The sequence below is a fragment of the Corythoichthys intestinalis genome, chromosome 1 (assembly GCF_030265065.1).
Source record: "Corythoichthys intestinalis isolate RoL2023-P3 chromosome 1, ASM3026506v1, whole genome shotgun sequence".
Lineage (NCBI taxonomy): Eukaryota > Metazoa > Chordata > Actinopteri > Syngnathiformes > Syngnathidae > Corythoichthys > Corythoichthys intestinalis.
Genome location: NC_080395.1, coordinates 31096905 through 31116151, shown reverse-complemented (window position 1 = coordinate 31116151; position 19247 = coordinate 31096905). Strand labels below are relative to the sequence as shown.

Here is a 19247-nt window from a genome sequence, read left to right as displayed (position 1 = left end):
AGAGAAAATGTTACAGTGACGAAAAAAAAATACAATTAAGCGATAGTTATGAGGTAGAGATCCGTGACTTTTTTACAGACACAATTTTTTTCATTGTGATATAATTTGTTTCAAAGTTTAAAAAATGTGAGTGAAAAATGTTTTAGTCTTTTTTTTTTTTTTTTTTTTAATGAAATATTAGACATCAATTCATGATTTCAAGCTAAAAATGACAGACATTTCGAATAATAAATATAATTAACAACCTTCGTTTTATGGCTGGGTTGAAACAATAGCGGTTGCACGATGTCTGTAAACAGGGGTTTCCAGTGTAAAATATACAAATTAAAAAACGTTTGGGGGCTTAATGTGCCATGAATCTGCTATGGCAGCATACAGACATATTGTTCTATCAAACACAACAGTTCTTTTGGCTTAAAATACAGCAGTTTATTTTAAAGAGGAGTGCAAGAGCAGAAACTGCTTTTTCAGTCTTGTCTGTGTTTTCCGCCTTATATATATATATATATATATATATATATACATATATATCCTGTATATATATTCAAAAAGGCATTTTGATATTTTTTAACAGTTATTTGTGCTCTCTACTATCACTACTAACACACCCCACATCATAGGATAATACTTGAATTTTGCTCTAATTCTTATGTGTGTACCCCGCTTCAGTATGATCAAAGCAGATGTTTTAATTGGCTCTCCAACTAGCGGTTATCGATATTTTTACAGGTATATCCTCTGTATCAATACAATTATGTTTGTGAAATACTAAATTTACACCGTGACGATGGGTTTTATTTAATACATCGGAGTGTGTGCATGACCAATGTGCAAGGCGAATGAGCAATTAATGTTGACGTAATGAGAATAGAGCATGTGTGTGTGTGTGTGTGTGATCTGTGTTTGTGAGTGTCGACATTGGTCTTTTAGACTGTACGTTGGTTTGCACAGTTAAATTAATGGGTGGAATCACATTGCGGCCATAATGACATGATATATATGTAATTTTTTGTAGACTTTCTACTGTTTATTACGCTTAAGTAATGACATTTGCGGCATCAACACTGGCCAAAGACAAAGAAGACAAGACAAGAAAAGAAAAAAAAAAAATATAATAATGTGTCCCAGCATTTCGGGCCTACTCAGTTTACTATCCATGTCTCACCTCACAGTGTTGTGTTGTTACAAAGTATTCCCATAGATACATAAATAACAGGGGTTTCCAGCATAACAATGCACTCCAATACATAAATAACAGGGGGTTTCCAGCACATAAAATTTAGAGGTTGCCACACTAGTTAATTGTTATTTTGGCGCTGAGCCAAACAGAATTAAATTTCTTTCTGTATGCACTTGTACTTAGCTGAATGACAAATTCTGCTTTGTTTGAGTTGAAGGATGTTTAAACCCTTAAACTTTCTTTTTTGTTTTCTTTCAGGCTACTGTATATTATACTGACCTGCACCAAATTTTGAAACTAATGATGACAGTACGTCAGTTGCGGAGCGCAAATAATCCCATCCAATGCAGTCCTTAATAAGTTAAAACTCATTATGATTGGCAAAACATGTCCCTTTCCCTAAAAACAAGAATCCAGAAAAAGTACCAGCATCATTGCTCTATAAATCACTGAGACAAAAATTGTCTCGATTTAATTGGGGCAATAAAATTTTACATCACTGTCCTGAAAAATGACACAACTGTATTCTCAGTAGGTTGTTTGTGACTTTGAAGTGTTTTCATGCAAATATTTACTGTAATTATGACTTCAATGTACCAGTAGCCTATTTGACTTACCCAATAGTATTTTCTGAAAACCCGCGGCAGAGCAGTGAGCACACAAGGACAATATGGAATGCCAATAAGAATTCCCCTTTTTCCCCATATTAATGCAGCAAAGAGTGACAGACATTACAGTTATGTTGGGATTGCAAAAGTATGAAAATACACAACTTAAAGACCAACTATGTCATAAGCAAATGCTAGCAGGCTAATGTAGTTAACCTAGGGTGACCATATTTCCATTTCAATATATTATATAACCAAAGACACAAATTCAAATTCTCAGAGATTACTCAAAAGGCTTTATTATTCCTAAAATAACAGACAAGTTTCCTTAGCGAATATTGGGCTACGCCATCCTTGACATTTTCTGCTACGGACTTCTGTTTTAGACAGAACACCATGAACACCGGTTGAAGTAGACAAAGTTTTAAACTGCCAAATCAAACCAGAGGAACCCACGGAATCTCCAAAAATGGATTCAGCTTGGCATAGATGAGACTCCGGGATTTTCTGTGCTGTACGTGTTTGTGTGAACTCCTGGAAATGCCTATATATATGTATATGCTTGGAAGTGGAATGTTTTGAACAGTGTCCAGCTTCAAACCGCTAGTGAGGATGTACCTCGCCATACAACTTAAATCGAAACGGGCAGCAGATTAAGGATTTGGCTCGCAGTCTTAACCCTAAATGGTCCACCTAAAAGTTTGCATGTTTGTTCTTATTACTTCGGTGATGGACCATGGAAAAAATTCTAACAATCTGTACAGCCTGTGTTATTATGGGGCATTTTCAAACTGTCTTTTTGAGGGATTTTGATGAGCAATGCCACTCAAGCTCCACTGTTGTTTTGGTTGGAGAAAGTGTAAAATGGAAGTCACAAGCAGAAATGCAGAAGTACCTCAAAAACTTATAGAACGATAATATTGAGGAAAAAAACGAATGAAATTTTGACTTTAAAAACACCTCTTCTGTATTAGTGGACAAAATAAAAGCTGTCTTTTTCCATTCTTACTGTACAAATAAATAATCTGAAATAATGTTCTCAATAACACCTATTCTGTTGAAAATCCAGCTTTAACAAATAATGTAAATCAAACCGTAGCCTCACAACAATACTAATTTAACAACAACAACAAAAACCTCAAAATACATCACTTTAGTCTTCTGTTTTTTTTGTGTGTGTGTGTATGTTTTAGCACTTTGGGGGATGAAACACTGCTCCGATGTCCGTTTTCTCTGTTACTGAGCACAGCAGGACCAACCACTGCACAGGCTCTCTGTGAACATGTCACAGGCAGCACATTACCGTAGTATTCTGTGAAAAGCGTCAGTCAGTTTCAACACACGCTAATTGGTCCCTTGAAAAATAATGAAAACCGGACATTTTTATGAATTTATAAAACCCCGCCGGATGCCCCTGGCAGGGTGTAAAAAGTGGACAGGTACGGGCAAAAGAGGACGTTTGGTCACCCTAAGATAACTGACTCCAGACGTGATCGGCAGACAAGATGAGTTATATTCTTAATGATCAACCGATCACTGATCCTCCAAAATTTTGGACAACCGATCGATTGGTGCACCTTTAGTATAAACATACAAAATCATGTCGCATTTATGTAATAGCAGAGAACTGAACATTTCCCTGTGTTCTGCAATTCCTACCTACACGGCGAGACAACTACACAATGCCCAGAGCGTTTCTGCACATACAGTGCCTTGCAAAAGTATTCGGCCCCCTTGAATCTTGCAACCTTTCGCCACATTTCAGGCTTCAAACATGAAGATATGAAATTTATTTTTTTTGTCAAGAATCAACAACAGGTGGGACACAATCGTGAAGTGGAACAACATTTATTGGAAAATTTAAACTTTTTTAACAAATAAAAAACTGAAAAGTGGGGCGTGCAATATTATTCGGCCCCTTTACTTTCAGTGCAGCAAACTCACTCCAGAAGTTCAGTGAGGATCACTGAATGATCCAATGTTGTCCTAAATGACCGATGATGATAAATAGAATCCACCTTTGTGTAATCATGTCTCCGTATAAATGCACCTGCTCTGTGATAGTCTCAGGGTTCTGTTTAAAGTGCAGAGAGCATTATGAAAACCAAGGAACACACCAGGCAGGTCCGAGATACTGTTGTGGAGAAGTTTAAAGCTGGATTTGGATACAAAAAGATTTCCCAAGCTTTAAACATCTCAAGGAGCACTGTGCAAGCCATCATATTGAAATAGAAGGAGCATCAGACCACTGCAAATCTACCAAGACCCGGCCGTCCTTCCAAACTTTCTTCTCAAACAAGGAGAAAACTGATCAGAGATGCAGCCAAGAGGCCCATGATCACTCTGGATGAACTGCAGAGATCTACAGCTGAGGTGGGAGAGTCTGTCCATAGGACAACAATCAGTCGTACACTGCACAAATCTGGCCTTTATGGAAGAGTGGCAAGAAGAAAGCCATTTCTCAAAGATATCCATAAAAAGTCTCGTTTAAAGTTTGCCACAAGCCACCTGGGAGACACACCAAACATGTGGAAGAAGGTGCTCTGGTCAGATGAAACCAAATTTGAACTTTTTGGCCACAATGCAAAACGATATGTTTGGCGTAAAAGCAACACAGCTCATCACCCTGAACACACCATCCCCACTGTCAAACATGGTGGTGGCAGCATCATGGTTTGGGCCTGCTTTTCTTCAGCAGGGACAGGGAAGATGGTTAAAATTGACGGGAAGATGGATGCAGCCAAATACAGGAACATTCTGGAAGAAAACCTGTTGGTATCTGCACAAGACCTGAGACTGGGACGGAGATTTATCTTCCAACAGGACAATGATCCAAAACATAAAGCCAAATCTACAATGGAATGGTTCAAAAATAAACGTATCCAGGTGTTAGAATGGCCAAGTCAAAGTCCAGACCTGAATCCAATCGAGAATCTGTGGAAAGAGCTGAAGACTGCTGTTCACAAACACTCTCTATCCAACCTCACTGAGCTCGAGCTGTTTTGCAAGGAAGAATGGGCAAGAATGTCAGTCTCTCGATGTGCAAAACTGATAGAAACATGCCCCAGGCGACTTGCAGCTGTAATTGGAGCAAAAGGTGGCGCTACAAAGTATTAACGCAAGGGGGCCGAATAATATTGCACGCCCCACTTTTCAGTTTTTTATTTGTTAAAAAAGTTTAAATTATCCAATAAATTTTGTCCCACTTGACGATTGTGTCCCACTTGTTGTTGATTCTTGACAAAAAAGTAAAAATTTATATCTTTATGTTTGAAGCCTGAAATGTGGCGAAAGGTTGCAAGGTTCAAGGGGGCCGAATACTTTTGCAAGGCACTGTATGCACGCATTGGTTAAAAGCGGCGAGTACTTACTAGTTGTGTTTTTATTGAGTCTTTTATTACCTTTACATTGCCTCAAAATATGTTTTGCATGTGTTTGCCTCTCATACTTTTAAGCATTGTGTTTTATTGTGGTAGCTTTAAAGCAGAGTGTTGAGCTCTTGACCACATTAGTCATGGATTTAGACCACTCCTATTTGATATTGCTACATGATCCTGCAGATCTCTCGCACACCCCAATACTGGATGTAACCCCAGACCTGTTAGGGCTCCTTCTCCTCCCTCCTGAGCCCTGGCCCACCTCCTGCAGGTGTGCCTGTTTTTATTTTGATTACAGATTGCACGACAGACGGGTGGACCGGCCACAGGTGATGGTGATGATAATCAGCCCTCTATAAAAGCAGTGGACGCCGCCACCTCGTCGCCCGATCAACGTGTCTGTTTGCTAAGTCAGTTGTATCTCGCAATCTTTACTTATTTCTCTGATCACCGGCTCACGACATTTTTTGCTCTTGTCCCAGGTCCTGTTTTTTGCGCGCCCCTCGTCGGATTTCATGCCTGCCTCCTTCCCGAGCTTCATCGCCTCACGCCCACTCGACTACCCCGATCAGGAAGTTCCACTGCTTTTGTGTTGGACACAAATAAAGCATTTTTATTCATTGCCACAACGTGCCGGGTTCTGTATAAGGATCCTCTCCAACCCACGAATCCTAACACAGACCATGATTTTGCCACCATACTTCACTGCTTCCTGAGTGAATCTCAGATCCATGCGGGCTCCAGTAGGTCTCCTGCAATATTTGTGGCGACTGTGGTGTAATTCAATGGAAGATTTATCTGAAAAATCCACCTTTTGCCAGTTTTCCAGCATACATCCTTTTGACAGGCTGTGGGCCTTGGCAAATGCCACAAAGTTTTTAAATTGTCTGTACCCTGAGACATCTGCAGGGTGGAAGGCAACATAAATAGTCTGAAATATCAACAAATCTTAGCTGCCGCTTACATTCCTAACCATATAAAGGGACAAATTCTGCAGCAGGATGGTGCTCCATCGCATACTTCAATCTCTACCTAAAAGTTCCTCAAGGCAAAGAAGATCAAGATCCTTCAGGACTGGCCAGCCCAGTCACCAGACATGAACATCATTGAGCATGTCTGGGGTAGAATGAAAGAGGAAGCATGGAAGACGAAACCCAAGAATGTTGATGAACTCTGGGTGGCATGCGAGACTGCTTTCTTTGATGTTCCTGATGACTTCATCAATGAATTGTATGAATCCTTGCCGAACCGCATGGATGCAGTCCTTCAAGCCCATGGAAGTCATACAAAATATTAAATTTGGATCTCACAGCACAACTACTTAATGTTATGTAACATATTTTTGTATTTGAAGTACATTTTTTGTTCTATTTTCACACTACTTTAAGTAGGCGACAAAACTTTTGTCTTGTCAAAATTTGACCTTTATGTCTTCATTAAATGATAAATCTTTTTTCAGTGAAACAAATATATTTTTTTATATTCAACATCATTTGGGAGTGTCTTAGCTTTCATATTAGCCATTTCTGAAACCAATTGAATAATTAAAAGTCAGGTTATTAGCAATTGTTTCTACAGAATGAATAAGCGACAAGACTTTTGTCAGGGACTGTATTCTTGAAGCATTTTTTTTGTACGTTCTGCCTGTACGCATCTTAACAAAACAAGCTGAAAGCACACGGTTGTACTTCGGGTGTGAAACTCGCCCTTGTAGGACATTTCGCCTGTGTAGGACATTTTGGCACAACACCGGCTGTCATGTGCCCAATGTATTGATATTTGTCATACACCTGTCAAAGCAATACAATATATTCTCACCTAAATGTTTGTCTTCAATTAGCCTATTCTGCTCTTTGCATATGAAGATATGCAATGAGCGTGCCTCTAGCACACTACAGAAAAAAAGGGTGGCAAGAGAGAAAGAAAGCACACGAGTAAGAGAGAACAGGGGAGAATGGTGAGGGAGGGAGTCTCGTGCAAGGGAGGGGACAGACATTCTCCAAGCAGCGGAGTAGAGCCTCAGTCTGGGCAGCAAGGAGTAGAAGCAGGAGCAGCAGCAGCATCAGCAGCAGCAGCATCATCGCTGTCTGCCTCTCCTAGTTAGTACCACCACTACCACTACTACCAACACCAGTCTGCATCCAGCTTTCGGACTATACAAAACACAAAAGAGGAGGTTGTTTTTTTTTTGTAAATTTTTGTCGGCAAGGAGTCAGAAAGTGAAGCATGGAAGAGGAGAGGCACGGAAGTGCGGCTGCGGGATGCATGCTGTCTGACAGGCGCCCAGCGACCATGATGCCGCTGCTGTGAGAGCCTCCCGTGAGCAGGCAGCTGCGCACCCAGCCACCCTCTTCCCCTCCCTCTCCTCTCCCCTCCTTTCCTTTCCTCTCCTCTCCTCCCCTCACCTCGCCAGCATCGCCGATCGGCACTCACTTGAACGCAGGGACTCGGAACCAACACAACCACCAGCGTCCTGCACAGGAGCTTGACATAAGCAGGTATTTTTTAACGTGTGTGTTGCATGCATGTGAATGAATGGACTTCATCCCAAATTCTTCTTACCACCACCATGCATCCACCCTTTCACTCTCGGTGGCCCTGTCAGCCATCCATGACATGCCGCTTGACCGGAATGCAGTAGGATCATGTATATTGCACTCATTATTTCAAGAAAAATAAAAATGGTGCACATGCTTTGCATTCCCTCCTTCGCGGACACGATGACATGTGCTCTTCTTCCACGCAAAAATTAAAACTACAACATTGTAATGTTTTATGGTTCGCTTTATGAGGCAAATGCACAGATTTAAAATATAGTCAATATGATCTGTAGATGCCACCCCCCTCCATCACAGTGGTGTGCTCCTCTCCCTATCTCTCTCCCTCTCTTTATCCATCTCTCGCTCTGTCGGTTGCTACAGAATGCAATCATGCACATGTGTGTGCATGCATGTGCGAGATGTGACGCACACGCCCACATTCATCCACACTCTGCCGTAATCCCGGATCATGTGCTCTGGGAGACATGACGTAACTCACATGCATATTATCTACGATGTGTTGCCACCAGCCCCCCACCCCAATCCTAAAATATGAGGACGGATGACCCCGATTTGGCAATTCAGAGAAATGGGTTAGCATGCCTTAAAGAGAGTGGCACACATATTGTAAGGCTTTGACAAATAGTGTTTGAGCGATTGCCCTCAAGGGAAATGGAGGAAATGGGTCCCTGGATATTAGTGATGATGGCCTCCGGCATGCTCAAGCAAGTAGGTGTGGCTGAGGTGGCTTCCCTCCTTGTTTTATTTCCTTTGGATTTTAGTCTTAAAACAAGGGGCACTAGGACCTTGGAAGCAACCCCTTTTTGAATATGTTTGACCTCACACAGAAAATTAATAGTTAAGTAGTAGTAGTAAATACTGTGACTTAACTCTATAGTTAGAGATCCTCCATTCCACATATGTAATGATAAATTTCTGGTGCTAAATTCTCAATAATGCGCAGCAAGGCTGCTTTTACACTCATGCGCAGCTGAACCATCAGTGAAATTAGAACCAAGAGACTCAATACTCCCCACTCACATGACGTCACAACCACACCTCCGCGCCATATTGTCCGTCAACTCGTCGTGTGTACGCATTACCGCTACGTAAATTCCTCCTATTATGGCGTGTTTTTCTGCTCGTTAACATTAATAATCAAAATGGTGAAGGCGTGTGTGGCGGTTGGTTGCAGTAACAGAGAAGATAGACGGAGAGACTTGAAGTTCTACCGTATTCCGAGAGACCCGGAGAGGAGAGCGAGATGGACTGCTGCAATTCGACGAGTAAACTGGGCATCAAACGATCACCACAGATTATGTAGTAGTCATTTTATATCTGGTAAGATGCATTTAATATATATTTAGAGGGTTTTGGGCTGACAACCACAATTAAGATCATTGCGAGCGTAATCGCCGGCAACATACAGTACAGTTTCAAATTCAAGATGCTTATTTCTTCCACCATCATTATTTTTTGAATAATATTTAGCTGGTACCAAGTGAAAGAAGCTGGCCTCGTCTACGGATCATCAGTTAAACAGGTGTGTCCAAACCTTTTGCAAAGGGGGCCAGATTTGGTGCGTTAAAAATGCGGGGGGCTACCTTGGCTGATTTACATAGAACAATATATTTAAACAAATTTTAGCAAGCCCTACTGTGTGTCACATTTGCTTTATTATTATTATTATTTTTTTAAAAATCATAATTTCAACAATCTCGTCTTTGTGGCGTTCTCTTTCGACACTCGGGCTCTTGCGAAATACTGCAGCTGTGAAATTAAACTAGCTTCAAGTTGCTTTAATTTCTCGCTGCGTATCTTCCCTGTAATGTACATGTTAGCGTGTCTTGTTTGGTAATATTGCGTCACATCGAACTCTTTGAAAACAGCGACTGTCTCTTTGCAAATGAGGCAGACACAGTTGTTGTGTATTTTATTGAAGAAATAGTCCAATATCCACCTATCCTTGAAGTGTCGGCCATCGCAGTCAACTTTTTTTTTTTTATTGATTGTCGCCATTTTAGAAAATTGGAAGTAAAGGGTCACACGGGGGTAATGTTGCTTGTAGTGCTGCTGTTAAAGTTTTTCAAACTTTCGTGAGAATAGGCTGAGTTTCTGTGGACAAGATAGTTGTAAATATCAGGGTAGAAGATGTCAGGCAGAGACGGCGAAGACAGCGGGTCGAAAAATATCAATTTAGGCATCAAATATAGATCTGGCGAATGGATCAACCGAAGCTTTTCCACATAACGCCTTCTATGCAACACATCCAATGAGTTTACAGCGTCTAAAAGCACCGGGGCTTCCATGAATCGCACTATAAATTGCACGACAAATTGAAACCATTGAGAATACGGATAAACAATGACAGACAATATGGTGGCCGGATACAGCGACACGTCATTGTGTGACGTTGGTGAGTAGGGTCTATACCACCAAAAACTCACTAGATTTGTTGCACACCCGTTTTTTATGGGGAAAATGGCATATGAGGAGCAGGAAAAGTTGCTAAATTGGCAACACTGAGTATAAGACATGTACTAGCTCCACCCCTGGTCGTCATGGTAACAAAAGGCCTGTCTGTATTTGAATGAGGCAGAACCGCACAACCACACTCTACATAATATTATCCTAACCAAAATAGGTATGGGATTTTATGTGTGCTGTAATGATTTATTATTTTATGCAGTTTTGTTTTTGGCAGCTCTTTTAATTTTCGTCTTAGTCTTTGGGACGAAAACACTTATTAGTCTTAGTCATATTAGCCTATAGTCATTTCAAAATGTGTTCGTCATCGTCTAGTTTTAGTCAATGAAAACTCAAATTTTAGTTTTAGTCTACAATTCTCAAAATATTTTCGTCTATAAACTTCAAACGTTTTAGTACATTAATAAATCAATAAATAAAAGGTTTGACATTGACAGACAAGCACATAATTGTAGTCTACCAGGACATAACCATCTTCATGATCATAATTATTATCAATTACCAATTACTATTATCATTATTTGCAATTAATTAAACTCAGTTGGATGCCACGAACTGTATGTAAAACGTTTTCCAGAAGTTTAAGAAGACACTCACCCCGCTAAATTCTAATGCTAACACAAACGTTATGCTTACGTCAACACTATGTTAACATTACAAGGTAGTGTGTGAAGATCACTATCACAGACCTTTAACCATTTATTCACAAGTCCTTTCAATGTAAAACGCTCTTTGTGGTGGTAAGGCGGCGCCACAGTGGCTTGAAGACTAGCAGCACATTCGATATATCTACGTAATATAAATGCTAACTGCCCAATTTTTTTGTTTTTAACCAACAATTGAGACTGTTTTAGATCCATATCTAAAAAGAATTCAGGGATTGAACCATTTATTCACAAGAATTTTCAATGTAAAAGCTCTGTTTACATGAGGCGGCTGCCACATTGACCAACAGACTAGCATCGTATTTCGACATATTTACGTAAAATGAATGCTAACCGCATGTTTTTTTTTTTTTTTTTTTTTTTTTTTTAATGCTTTTAACCAAGAACCAAGGCTATTTTATGTCCATATCTATAAAGAGTTCAGGGATTTATGCATTTATTAACAAGAATTTTTACAAGAACGTAAAAACCTAGTATATTATATAATATTTTAAGTAACTAAAAAACATGCTAGTCATACAAATTTATGAAGCTGTTAACTGGATTAGCAACACTATGTACACACTAATGATGCATGGTCGTGGTGACGTTTGTGTGTGCCTGGGGGGGCAGGCGGCTGACTCAGTTTTTCTGCTTTAATTATTAATGCTAACTTATTGGTGCTTTAGCAATTTTGTGCTGACTAGTCAGGACAGTAACATGTGTACCACTTTACGATGTTGAAAAAAAAAAGTTCCATATATGCTTTTACGGTTGTCGTCAGATTGTTCATGTACATATGTTGACATCTGAACTCCAAGACTTCTAAGGCATATTGTTTTTCCTGAAAAATCCATGTTGAATTTCAAATTGCTTTTTTTTTTTTTTTTTAAATTGTTCTTTGTATCCCTACTTTGGGTTACTGTAATTAGCAGTGTAAATAAACTGTTTAGTTGTAGCTTCACAAACTAAGAAATGCTAACCTTAAGGGAAAAAGACATAACAGTCTGAAGTAAAAGTGGATTACCTATTTATAGTGTGTGGATTTAATTAGGTAAACAATACATATGTATGTCACGTAAAAAAGATTACATAATAATTATACAGCACATACTGTATGTGTAATAATTAGGAGACGCAAACACACATGATGAATTTGGATGAACTGTCTGACCCTTCACATTAGGGTTGTTCCGATCATGTTTTTTTGCTCCTGATCCGATCGTTTTAGTTTGAGTATCTGCCGATCCCGATATTTCCCGATCTGATTGCTTTTTTTTGCTCCCGATTCAATTCCAATCATTCCCGATAATTTTTCCCAATCATATACATTTTGGCAATGCATTAGGAAAAAAATGAATAAAACTCGGACAAATATATACATTCAACATACAGTACATAAGTACTGTATTTGTTTATTATGACAATAAATCCTCAAGATGGCATTTACATAATTAACATTCTTTCTGTGAGAGGGATCCACGGATAGAAAGACTTGTGACTTTGTATAGTGTGACTAAATATTGACATCTAGTGTATTTGTTGAGCTTTCAGTAAATGATACTGTAGCCATGGCCAAATGCATGATGGGAAGTGGAACAATGACTGTGCATAGTGCTACCAATTGATACATCTTCTCTGCGTTGGGAAATAAATTAAGGTGTTAAGATAAAGATCAATTGCTACCTTGCTTCCCCACAATGCTTCCCATGATATTTCTAATCATAGGGAGAGGGATTGTAAGGCTTTAGCCAATTAAAAAAAAGGCTCCAAAGGCTGCCAAAATTCACTCTACTCATTATATGCTGCCTTCAATCTCTCTATATAGGTAAAACGGCGCCATTACAGATTGAGCACGACAATGCGTGAGTGGGTCGTGCAGCGCATGCATTAATTGCGTTTAATATTTTAACGTGATACATTTTTTAAAAAATTAATTACCGCAGTTATCAGGATAAATTTGATAACCCTACCTTATGCCTAAACTAAAGACTCTGGATGAGTTTAACATATTATGTTTGTAATGTTAAATACAATTAGAAAACGATTTAATTAAAAAATATACAGTATATATATATTAAAACAGGCATGGCCGATATTTTTTGCCGATTCCGATACTTTGAAAATGACCCGATCGATCGGCATCTCTACTTCACATTCATAGTTCCGTCTCTGGAGTGCATGCCCACATATCCAGTATGAAATTATTTATGTGTTTATTTTTGGCTGTCTATTTACTCACAATAACTAACCCCCCACCCAGATTAGGACAGTGATGCTATTAGACCTGCGAGGGCCATTAAATCAGCAATTGGTGACTACTCACATATACTGTGTGCCACTCATTCATCTGACTACGGAGTCTCCAGAAGAGTAGTACATGCAGTCTTCTACCTCTTTGATAAATTCCACACAAATATGAACATCATAACCATCAATAAACCCATTAAGGTAATTTGTTAGTCGTCATACTAAATAACAATGTGCTTGTAATCTCCCCTATTTGGAACTGTTGATAATTTATACCACTGATGCATCATTAGGAACTCTCATACACCACTCGTGTTATGCTATGGAAAGAATGCGCATTAGCGCAGATAACTGAGCTGTAGGCATTGTAAGATCATTTCACATGTCGTAGGTATTATGGCTGAAAATGAATGACCTTTACATTTGCAGCTGGTCTGGTGGATGCGGCGGTCAAACTGATAAAATGCAAATGGGGCGCAAAAGGTGATACAGTCATCCGTCATCCCTTCCGCCTAATTCCTGCGTCATTATTTCCAAAAGGGACAATGCAGGCCATACCTCGCGGGTATTATCGAGTCATTTGCGTGGCAATGCTAGCTTGGGTAAGAGACTGAATGCTTCATTTGTCAACGCCTAACATGCACATGTCAGAATGTTGGCTCCACGGAGCCCTGCGAGGCGGCGCACTAATTGTTAATCAGCACTCATTTAAGACGACCACTTTTTTTCCTGTGATTTGTTAAGACAGCAAATAGATATATTTGTGTAGGGCTTTATGTTACACAACTGAAACAGCTAAAAGTTTTGTTTACTTAAGTGTTTGATTACTCAAACGTATGCTGCATAGATGTAAAACAGACATGCTAACAACTGTTTAGGTGTCTTGCAGAAGGGTTGTTCAGTGTAATTTACTTTTAAGGTTCGAGACAGAAAACACTTCTTTCCATCAGCAAGTCGAGGAAGTCGTCTCTGTTTGGGCTGCTGGCCGTGGGGGCGGGGGGCGGGGCTCCGATCCCGCGCCGCTCTGCGGCGGCTTCTCAGTGCTCTCCTGCTTCTGCCTTTCCCTCTTTTTTCTGCCTAGGTATTCTCCCTGTCCTCCGACGCAGGTTGCTGGCTGGCTACCGGAGGGTCGGCTGGGTATCGGCCGCTCCGGGTGGGGATCCTGCCCTGCCCTGGGCTTAGTAGGCTGTGGGGGTCCTGCGGTGTGCCCCGGCGGTGGCTTGTGGTCCCTGTGGGGGTTTGGGGGGGGTGGGGGGGGGTTGGCACATCCCCTCATCCCATTCCTGGATCCCGGGGTCCCGGGGGGGTGACGGCGGCCTCCTTGCTGGGCTGCGGGAGGAGGGATGGGCTGCGCTAGCCCGCATCCCCGATTGGCCGGGGTAGGGCCATGGCCCTGTGGCAGCTCGCGCATGGCAATTTTACCTTGCCTGCAGGACTATCACATGCCTGATGGGACTTACGCATGACAAGGTGGAATTAGACACACTCAAGTAGATAAACGCGATGTCAGGATTAGCGATCAGGCAGCATACAATAGGATGCCAACATACTCTCACTCACAGGGGATTAACACAAATACTGGATTCTACACCACACAAGGCTGATTTGTGTACACTCTACCCCACCCAATCACTTCTTTCTGACTCCCCCCCCTCCTCTTTCTCCTTGGTCATCAGGCCCCCCTCATAGTGTCAACTGGAAATACAACCAGCTAATGATAGCACTGTCATATTCATAGTTAGTGTAGGCGTTCATTGCATTTCTTATTGCTGTTTGTGCTTCTTGTCTGTCTCTTCTTCTCTCTTTTCTTTAACTCCTTCCTGTTCGCTGCTTTTTCGTAATAAACGAGGCACGTTGAATGATCACAATGGGAACATGTCATACTACCATATGATATATTAAAACTGTTCAGACCAATCGGGCAATCAGATTTCCATCCGCTGTGTCTATAAGCTGAACAGGACAGGCTAAAAAAAATGAATCAAAAAAAGCCAGTCCAGGAACTTGTCTGACATATCTCATTTGTACCATATGGTTAATTTTGACATTAGCAGCAGGACTTGGTGAATTAGGTCACATACAATATTGTGCTTTCAAAGTGTCCATCCAATATAACTGCGGCTGACCCGTAAAAAGGGGAGAGGGAATATTTGCAGTCAAACAAGTACACTATTGATTATTCTACAATCTTCACAAACAGGACAGAAATTATTGACAACACAAAAAGATAAAGATACCCCTGCTGCTTTTATCTTTACTAATTTTTCTTTAATTTGCCTCATTTCACTCATTATTACTTTGACTCACTTATCCTCCCCACTCTGCTCATTATGTTGTGTTACCCAAGTGTGCAAGTCATGTTCAATTATTGCATTCCTTTCAGTGCACAAGCCACAAATACAGAAAACCAGTGGAAAGGAACTAGCTTATTTTAGATTGTCATCTTCAACCTAAAAAAGGACAGTTTTCCATTTTCAATTAAATGGTTCATCTCACAAATTATGTGTCATGATAGTCTCCTGATTATATTACCAAAATGGATATGGAACATGGATTGATAGCATTTATTCATGACGTCTGTTTTAATTTTTAAGTTTAAAGAGGGTGTTTCATGAATAATTTAATGACTTGAATTCAAATCCTTTTCTGGAGAGCCTGTTCACTCATATAGCATTAGCAAATTAGTATTAGTTTCAGATAATAACAATATCAACGATTGTGGTGAAGTTGGCAAAATTGTGGCAGTTGTGGCAAACCCACCAACTCAGGACTCGTACTGTACAACCTAACTGACAACTATTCCCTGAAAAGCTCATGCATTCATGCTAGGGATGTCCCGATCCAGGTTTTTGCACTTCCGATCCGATACCGATATTGTTTTGCACTTCCGATCTGATACTGATACTGGCCGATACCGATACCGGCCTATCTGCGCATGTATTAAACTTTAAAGTTATTTAGCCTCCTTACTTAGTTGTCAGACTCATGTTGAACAGGGTTTTAGTACTCTTGATAACAACTAGCCAGCTGAATTAAGTGAGTTTGAATAACACACAATGGTTGGTAACAAGAAACTGACCTGTTTATTCAGTGACAAACACAAAACATTATAAATAACAAACAGAAATGGCATAGTCAGTCAATAAAACGTGCAAATAATATTGTAAACTGTCAGTGGAAAATCCCACAAACCCCCCAAGCTATTAGATGCTTTTAATGTTTCGTGCATTAGTGACAATAATTGTATAAAAACCCTCTCAGGTTTAAATAAACGACGATTTCAGTATCAAGTTAACATTTTAAAACAGTAAATAAAATACTCAAGTCCCCATTCTGTATCAGCAGCTTTAAACTACATTCAATTCATTTAATTTTGCGAATCAACTGTTAAAGTTGTTAAAATTGCTCCTGTTATTCCATAATTTCCCTTCTGACTACTTTTGACATGTGAAAGTTTTAAAACTGTTTTGAAAATAGATTCAAGTCAAGATTTTGCCGATTTAGGAGTATTTTAGATAAAAAGTTAATTAGGTTCGCTTGGAAGGTTCACTACAACAGCCTACAAGGGAAGTCTCCTGCTTTAAGATGGCGGCTGTTTACTAACGCACGTAGTTTTCAATCATGTGTTCCTAACGGCGTCGAGTCTGTCATTTTGCGTCCAGTGCTATATACATATGATATCTATTAGACAAGCATGATGTTTACTCTCGGGACGCAATGCCGTCCGTTTCTCATTGCGTCTCGAAGACCGCGCTGTGTATTAGTTCCGCTTTACTTGACATATTTCAATAATCGGAATTTGGATGTTTGTGAATTGTTCTCGAATCTTCCACAGCCGAATCGCTGAAGGATGTAATGACGTCTGGGCATGTTGTACCGTGGTTCTAATGCTGCATTCCAGAAAAGTGGGATGTCGGCCTTTCCTGACCTCTGACTCGGAAAATATCATTGGAACGCCACTCGAACTGGGAGGTCCAAGTCGCGAAGTCGGGGAAAAAAATAACTACCCCGACTTCCAAGTTGTTTCAATCTGACGTCACTGGACAAAATAACGCTCAAGAAAACGTATTTAATGATAATACAATAATGAAATAAATCAAGTTTATTTGAGACGCCATGTATTTTTTCTCATCCAGTGAATTATCTTTGTTGTGCTGTTTTTATATTGACGATCAGCAAAGGATGTAACTAAAAAAAGGCACTTTACAGTGTGGGCAATAACGCAGCCATCGTTTTTCCTCTACTATTTGATCGCTCTTGGAAGGCAGGTTCGCTGGAGGTCAAAATGTCTTTGGATGGCCAAAATAACACACACCTCGTCGCGATCAGCCATCTTTGTTGTTTACATTTGCTTGGAACGATTTGAGGTCGGAACTGGTACCATCCGAGTGGGATAAATCCGACTTCCCACTTCTCTGGAATGCAGCATAAAAGTGTTGGATGGTGCGTCTTTACTCACGAGAGATAATGGCTCGTCATCCAGAATGAATTCTTTGGCAATGACTTGTTATTCCCTGGGCTTTGGGACTGTCGAGTGCCAGTTTGTCACGTATAGCAAAGGTTTCTGCCAGTGTTAGTTGCGTAGGAACCTTCTTTTTGTCTTCGGTTTTTCTTAACATACTCCTTATATTGTTTGTGGTGGTATGTCGCTAAATGCTTGATTAGGTTGGTTGTATTAAAACTTCTTACAGCTTTACCACCACGCTTGACTTTATTGTGGCATATGTGGCACTCTGCCTCTTCGTCTTTGTCGTCCTTTAAGGTGAAATGATCCCACACAGCTGACATTTTTACCGATAAAGTCTCTCGGTAAATTGGGAGACGGTAATGTAGTGTGTTGAAGGAGTGCCGTAAATTGCGGACCGGTATTTAGGGAAACCGAAGCAAAAACTGGAATGGATTATGTATTTCAGTGCGCTGGAAAACACGGATCGGATTAAAAAAAAAAAAAAACTGGATCGGAAGTCTAGATCGGAATTTTTCCGTGTCGGCCGATCCGATACCGATGCGCATTTTTTTGCCCATATCGCCGTCCGATCCGATCCAAATACTGGATCGGGACATCTCTAATTCATGCCACCTATGTCAATGGAGGAGCAGCTAGCATTTGCCACCACCTGATAGAAGTGTGACTGAAGATTCGAGTAGGGATGTGACAAGAGCACAGCGTTCCTCTACATTTTCATGGTTCATTATTCATTCAGACATGTACGTTAATCATAAGAAGATATAGCAATTATGGGACATTATGTGCATACTTTTTCATAGCAATTTTCATTATATTTCTTTTTTTTGTGTGTTTTTTTTCATTTTTAGATATCAAATAATTTAGAAAGCGTTAATCCTTAAGGTTAATGATACATTTGAAACGTGAGTGAACGTTTTGGGCATCGTAGTTAGTGTTGTACTATTACCATTTTTTGGCTCCCAATACCGATTCTGTATGGTATTGGAGATGCTGATACTGACTTACCGCCTACTTACTTGAATTTAAAGTAAATGCTATCATGGCTTAGTCTGACACTGCTTTTAACTCTTTGTCTGAATTTGACGGTGCTAGACATCTAATCCATTTGAAGTGGGAGGGATGGAAGGGAATGAACCAAACTTCTACGGCGGTGTGCCAACTTGCAGCCTCTTAGATTGGGTGACCAGCTGTTGTAAGGTATATCTCGAAGAGAACATATTTCGCATCATTGGCTCATTATATCTTAGTCCTCCCCGATACCAGTGACATCACTTTAGTGCCTTGGCGGTATCAATACAAGTATTGGTTGTTTCAACTCAAATTATGGTTGTATGAGAAGCAATTAACTGTGAATGGCAGGGGATAGAGACTAAGCCCCACTGCAAAATAGCTACTTGAGAATGTCTCACTGAGTCAAAATCATAATAAAATGATGAATAAGAAAATAATAATTAGAATTTGTTTGTCTATTTATCTAAAGTAAATACTCTATGCCATTTATATGAGTAGAAATGTTACTCAATGATTTGAAAATTATGTGTTTCACGCTTATTCCATATTAAGGGGTTCAAACTATCAATATAGCAGGGTTTCCCCAGAAAATGTGCAATGCCTGAAGGTAGAGAAGGCAATCAGAGGTCCAACATGTTTAAAAAAAAAAAAAAAACAATACTGTTATGTGATAGGAATGTTT

At 40.0% G+C, this 19247-nt stretch overlaps 1 protein-coding gene across 3 annotated transcripts in view; it reads left to right on the top strand.

Moving 5' to 3' along the window:
- Window positions 1-7187: 7187 nt before the first annotated feature.
- LOC130919528 (protein unc-13 homolog C) overlaps window positions 7188-19247 on the top strand; it is a 291333-nt gene continuing 279273 nt past the window's right edge. For all 3 annotated transcript variants that reach the window (XM_057842330.1, XM_057842337.1, XM_057842322.1), the window contains exon 1: window positions 7188-7663. The gene's annotated coding sequence lies outside the window, so the exon portion shown is untranslated. The remainder of the gene's footprint in view (window positions 7664-19247) is intronic.